General features: G+C 33.1%; 1 long non-coding RNA gene across 1 annotated transcript; it reads left to right on the top strand.

The window, feature by feature from the left end:
- Positions 1 to 2987: 2987 nt before the first annotated feature.
- On the top strand, positions 2988 to 3795 carry LOC145803339 (uncharacterized). Its single transcript, XR_014345443.1, has 3 exons — positions 2988 to 3152; positions 3237 to 3305; positions 3398 to 3795. It is a non-coding gene; the product is annotated as an uncharacterized LOC145803339 (long non-coding RNA).
- Positions 3796 to 6903: the final 3108 nt, after the last annotated feature.

Below are 6903 nucleotides of genomic sequence, written 5' to 3'. Positions count from 1 at the left end.
GCATCTAAACACTCATAGCCTCACTGAAATAAAAGTGCGAAAATAAATACATCTGAAAGGAGTTTTGTCAAATGGGGTTGCCAAGAATAAAACCTAACAAGAATATTTAGTCCCATCTTTTACTTGACTATAATACTATAATGATAGTCTTTTAATGACTTAGACACGTTAGTATGTTGTGGCAATCATGGTTTGTAAGCGGATAAACATATTTTCACTGCTGGTCATGTCAGCATGTCTACGGGTGTTGTTCTCTTTTGATTTACTAATATAGATCATGCCTTTATAGTTTTGGTGTGGAACTTTGGAAGAAGCCAAAGGAGCATTCTTGACTCGCCAACCAAAAGGAGAAATCACATTCTTGATTGAAGGAAAGGCAAATTGTGTGGTGGAAGCTCCATCCGAGTCTCAGCTTGAGAATGAACTGAGAGAGTTGATCTCTAGAGGGCAATGTCTTTCTTCGGTATTGGATTTTTTCTATTTGCAGTGTATATTAAAATCTGTTAAGAGTTGAAACTAATGGTTGCATTTGCAGGGTCACTTGCTGGCATCCTTCCCACTATATGTATCACTTCACAAGAATATGAAGGAAATTGATGTAGTGATGCTCATTTTGGACTTTTATTGGTCATTAGGAACTTATAATAACTACTAGTGTATAAGTGCTTCTATGAGTTTGCAAAGGGGTATTGTTTGTGAAACCAAAATGTTACTTAATCTTCTCTGTTCTATGAGTAGGAACAGATTAGACTAGGTAAAGTTTAAACTTATGGCATAATTGGACGGGCTGATTAAATCTAAGGAGAAAGGAATGTGCAATGTGGTATCATGCTTGCCATATAAAACCCCCCTTTCATTTTTCACTACTTCAACGTTACACATCACTCTAGAATCACTTATTTATATTGATCCTAGTCTTATTCTATGGGAATGTCCTATGTTACATGGACTCGGCTACACGTACTAGGGGTGTATGTGTGTGTGTCTAAGTATTAGACCTTTGTAAATCTAAATCTAAGGATATAGGGATATGTATCCAAAAGTTGGATATGAGAATGAGGACTCGTCATGGACACATATATTGCATATTGTATAATATTCTTGAATAAGATGTGGTAAATTATGTAAAAATGTACTTGAAATTAAATAGAATTTAGAGAAAATACAGAATTTTCATCTCTTATCTATGTTAGAGCTAGAAATGTTTCTTTACTAGCTAATGTGAAATTCTTATTCTTAAAATATCGTAAAAAGTTTGAGGATTTGGGAGACACATGTCCTACACCCTTATCTTTGTCATAGCTGGTAGACACAGATACTTTAGAAGAAGTAGAAGAGTCCATGTAACAGGGAATGTCCTCTGCAATCTTTCTTTTCTTGTGGACAATAATAGATAAAAGATATTGGAAAAGGTCACTTTTAAGTCTTAGCTGCCAAGTTTTATCAGTCTCATTCCTACATTTAATTTTGCTAAATTTATACGCCACAGATTCTTATTCTGCCAAAGCTTTAGATCCTATTTTCTAACTTTAAAATAACTTATTTGTTTTCTCCAACTTAAATCATGTTGCTAACCATTTAACGAACAACATAGGAATTCTTTTGGGTATGCTTAGTAAGTTAGCCAATTCAAAAAATAAGGTGTTTAGTACCAATTTTTTGGTGATGTAAAGCCTATTTGCTATATTTATTTGGTATGTCAGAGGTGAGATTGTACGCTTTGGCCAATGGTCTATATTAAATGTTCATGCTAATCCTGTCTTATTCTTCACTGGTTTGTGAGGAATATATGAAGTGATTGATTTCATGGAGTGCATTGTCAGTGTGATAATTGCATTGTTGGCTTGAAGTGAAACTTCTCTTTTTGGATGTTAGAGAAAAGCATTGGCTACAATTTGTTTGATTTTTGAAAATAAGATTCCTGTCTGAAGGATGATTGATCTGATAGTAGTATGGGAAATTTGACCCAATGAGCAGTTATTTTGCTGTGGGCTAGCCTTTCATAAGTACATTGTCTTCTACATTAATATTATTTTTGAGCCAATAACTTTTATGATTACATGCATCTAGGCAGTCAAGTTGGTTGCTGGAGGATATTCCATGCGAAGAAAAGAGATATATTCACTTGCACTAAGGAAATTTGGGAAGCAGGTTGACAAGGAGAACTGATGCAGATTATATGGTAATTCTCACTGCTTTTATGACTTCTTTTTTCCTGTCATTAAAGATTTCAAAGTTCATCTCTCTACAATTTTTGCTAGCACTTGATCTTTTTGGTTGTTACTGGCAACTGCTGCACGCAAATCCCTTTCTCTTTTCTTGTCGTCCACATTGCCCTTTGTTTTTGGGTAATGCATGGCCATATGGGTGTTTAAGGTGAAAATAATGCAAAAATAGTTAAAATTCTGATGCACTTTCCATGTATTCTTAAACTTTTTTACACATTTCTATACACTTTTTATACATTTTCTACACTTTTTACACATACATTATGACTGATGACCACCCATTGGTTGGCCATTAGCATATCTCTTGTTTTCTTTATATATGTCAAAGGGCTCTCCTTTTTTATATTATATTCTCTTGCTCCTCCATCTTTGCTATATTGTATTCTCTCTGCTTTTTTACTCTTATATGTTTCAATTTTTATTTTCATCTGTTTTCAGGTTCTGCTTGTGTACATAGGGTTGAATTAGTCACATGCGAAACTGCATTCCATAGTTACTTGCAGAACTTTTGCTATCCCCTGACAATTTTATTATTAGCTTTGGTCTATGAAGCACCGACACACTATTATCTCATGTATTATTGTCCCAGATGTCTGAGACACATACTTCTGAACATGTCACCGACTTGTGTTTGAGAAGCGAAAAATAGTATCCAATTTTTCTTTTTTATTTTTTTAAATTATGGACATGTGATGGACAAGACCAGACATCGTTCATTTTCTTCCTTTCTATCAGTTGCTTTAATGAGAAATTTGATGCATTTCAAATCTAGAACTTGAGAATATTTATTTAATATCTGTGCAGGCAATTGTGTTTTATGAACTTGCTTTCCACTTCAATCCTCATTGTGCAGAGGCATGCAACAATTTAGGAGTGATATACAAAGACCGTGACAACCTTGATAAAGCTGTGGAGTGTTATCAGGCAAAATTATGATGCTTATGTGCAAATTTTAAGTCTCAAATCATCGTGCGCTGGATATTATAAAAATTATTTATTCTTTTGCAGTTGGCTTTATCCATCAAACCAAATTTCTCAGAGTCCTTGAACAATCTTGGTGTCGTCTACACTGTCCAGGTTCAGTACCTATACCCGTTCAAAAAAATCTTTTTTTTGGAAAGGACAATATGCAGCTGCTGATCGATTTTACGTTTTATTTCTCTTTACAGGGTAAAATGGATGCTGCTGCAAGCATGATTGAGAAAGCTATTGTTGCAAACCCCACATATGCGGAAGCATATAATAACTTAGGTCTCTTTGTTTCTCTCTCTCACCCTGTGGTCATCATGTTTTTGGCATGCTGTTACTTCCTCTTTTTGTTAACATGGTAGTTATTGTTGCTCTTTTGGTTGTCATTGGCATTATTGGTGTTACTTGTCAAGGGGGATAAAAAAAAATTGTATTTGTGAATGTTGCTTCTCTGCCAAAATTCAAGGTTACATAAATGTAGTTTTCATTTGATACTGAAGTTAATGGTTTTATTTTTTATTGGGATTGCATTTCACAAACTTGAATTGGCTCTTTTACGTTGTTTTCATTTTTGTCTGAAAGGGAATTTTTGTGACACTTCTTTTGCTTTTGTTGATTTTATGGGAGAGTTATCTTTGGTGGATGGATTATAGTTGGCTTTTTGTAGACCCCTAGTGTATGGATGGAGGATGTGCCCCTTTGTTGTCACTTTATTAATTTACCTCAAAAAGAAAGAAAAAACAAAAAAACAAAAAAGGGATAAGAAGAAGAAGAGAAAAAGAATGCTTGCTGACACTGCATTTGAAAAATCAATACTACATATTGTGTCTGTTGATTCTATTTAGTGGTGATGTCTAGTATTCTAGATTTTCCAGTCTTACACATTTTTATTATTTGGACACAAAAATAATGTTCTGTTTTGAAATTCTCTCTCTCTCTCTCTCTCTCTCTCTCTCTCTCTCTCTCTCTCTCTCTCAGTTTTATTATCGATTAGTTTCTTAAAATTCTTTTTGTATAGGGGTTCTTCATAGAGATGCCGGCAATATAACTCTGGCCATTGAATCTTATGAGCAATGCCTTAAACGAACATTTTTTCGTTTGTTCTCAGAGGTTTACCCCTCTAACATTTTTCCAGTTTTGATTAAATCATTTTTATGGGTTTCTAGTTCTAAATTTCCTATGCATTTTATATTTTATATTTTTTCAGTCATCATAAATCTACAAAACCTACATTGCAGAACTAAAGGATTCGAGGATCCCATACAAAGATAGCTCGGAACTGTTGGGGCTTTTACTGGAATTTTCAAGTTCAATTCCTTCTTTATTTGATCAATGGAAGGTAAGAAGCTATTTTCTTTTAGCTGTTGTATCAGCAACAATATTCTTGTGGGCTATTGATGACCCTATCTAGTGCTGAAAAATGATAAATTTTGGAGCTTCTTCGATTGAGTGCAATTTGGTAATGCAAAATTAGTTAGTAATTAAAGAATAAAATCCATTAAAGAGGGGGTCTAATTTTTAAGATAGAGAAACTTGACTTTGCACAAAATGACGAACATGCTAAATGGAATATGATTTAAATTCTGATTTCAAGTGCCAAATTAACAATTACATTTTGAAATTCTACAAATTTGGATGCTGACAGTGTTTAGTGATATACTAAAATGGCACTAAAATTATCAATGTTGTCAAACATGATGTTAATGTTATGTCAGGTCCTGCGATTTCGGATTTTATGTTGCACTTATATTTAACGTTCCTCTAGCTAGTGTTTTGATTGATTGCTTTTTGTTGCACAGCCAACATTTCTTGATATGTATGTTAAATCAGTTCTGAATGCAAAAGAAAAGCCAGCAATGGGTCTGAGTGAAGCTTTCCTTCCACTGTTTACTTATGTGTCGCATGAAGATTTTAAAAGTATTGTGGTCCCATCATTTGTTAAAAGTAAATTTGCATCACGAGCATCTATCCTTGTAAGTGTAGATTTACAAATTTGAACATACTAAATTCTAAATATAGAATTATTGTTTAACTAGAATAATAGTGATTGCGTTGAAATTTAATTTTTGTTACCAAAAAAAAGAAAATATGGCTTCATCTTTACTGCTTCCACTCGGTAACACACTACAATAGTGATTGCCTTGTTGCTTAGATGTTCTTCATCTTTAATTCTGCTGGTCTGTTGTTGGTCTGCTGCTGCTACTGCAGGTGTGCTGCTGCAGAATTTTGTTGGGTTGTTGCTGCTGCAATGTTGCTGTGAAGCGGGCTGCTACTAGATGCTGGTCTGCTACAAATTTGGGTTGTTGTTTGTTTCGTGATTTCATTTTTTTATCTGCTGTTTTTACTATGGGTTCACAATTTGGATGTATTTGAGTATTGTAGTGAGTTTACCCTTTTAGGTTTTATACAACGCTTCCAAAAATATATTTTTCAGGAGTGTTTTTTTGCCTACACATCAACTTTAGGTGATTTAATATCAATGTTATTAGTTTGTAATAGTAGTGCCTGGGGGATGTCCTCTTGTAAATATGTAAATCTTATAAAAATATATATATTATTTTCAATTTTTTTTGCCGTTACAAATTTTTCGTTGCCAAAAAGTAAAGTTTTTTCGACAAACCACTTGTCGGTAAATGTGTAGCCAAAAGGTTATTTTTGCCCACTCATATTGTGTTGCTAAAAGTGTATTTTTTGCCAATGCTAATTTGTAGTTGCCAAAACTAAAGCTTTATCGACAACCAAATCATTGGCAAATGGCAACATTTACCGACGTAAATGTGTCTCTAAAAGTTACTTTTGCCAACTCATATTGTGTTGGTAGAAGTGTATAACACTACAACAAGTTGGGTCTTAAATGACAAAAAAATTTTGTCTCAAAAGAGCTAATTTCGTCACTATAGATATTTGTGAGGAAATATTTTCGTCACCAGTTTCGTCATTGAATGTTTGTCACTAAAAACCACCGTGACGAAAAATAATTTCGTCACCAATGAAATTACTTCAATGACGAAATTTTTTGTCACCAATAAAACAAGATTTTGTCACCAAAAATTCTCATTTTCGTCACCAAATAATTATTCAGTACCCTATTTATAATTTTAGTTGACGAATAAATTTGTCACAAATGTTAATCATTGATGAGGAAATAATTTTGTCACAGTAAGATGTAAAGGTGACGAAATGTTTCGTCTCCAAAAGTCATACATGGGTGACGAAATATATTTCGTCGCAAATATATATATATATATATACATGACAAAATATATTTTGTCACCAAACAACAAAATCAATGAAAACTTTCATATATAAGTTGCAATAAATTTTGTCACAAAAAATGTTTGTTAACGACGAATAATTACTTTGTCATAATAACAGGTACAAATGACGAAACAAATTCGTCACTAAACTTCCATATTTTATATTTCAATTTCAATTATTATTTCACACATATCCCTACTCATATCCCAATAGTCTTTTAATTGTACTAAAAAATCCACTAGCTATTATACATCACTCCACAAAAAAATTCACTAAACAATTTATATTATAAATCAAAATATATTCATCAAACAACTTTAATAATACCATTAAGTATAACAAAAAAAACTATCAAAACAGATCCCAAAATGAACTAACGCTGAATCCACAAAAAAAAAAATCAACACTCAATCTTGATTTGCAACTACAACTAAGTATCAGTCCAGGA

Source organism: Camellia sinensis, chromosome 11, assembly GCF_055761805.1.
Source record: "Camellia sinensis isolate YWXY chromosome 11, ASM5576180v1, whole genome shotgun sequence".
Classification (NCBI taxonomy): Eukaryota; Viridiplantae; Streptophyta; class Magnoliopsida; order Ericales; family Theaceae; genus Camellia; species Camellia sinensis.
The sequence above is the reverse complement of the archived record's forward strand: the minus strand, read 5'-3'. Positions and strand labels throughout refer to the sequence as shown.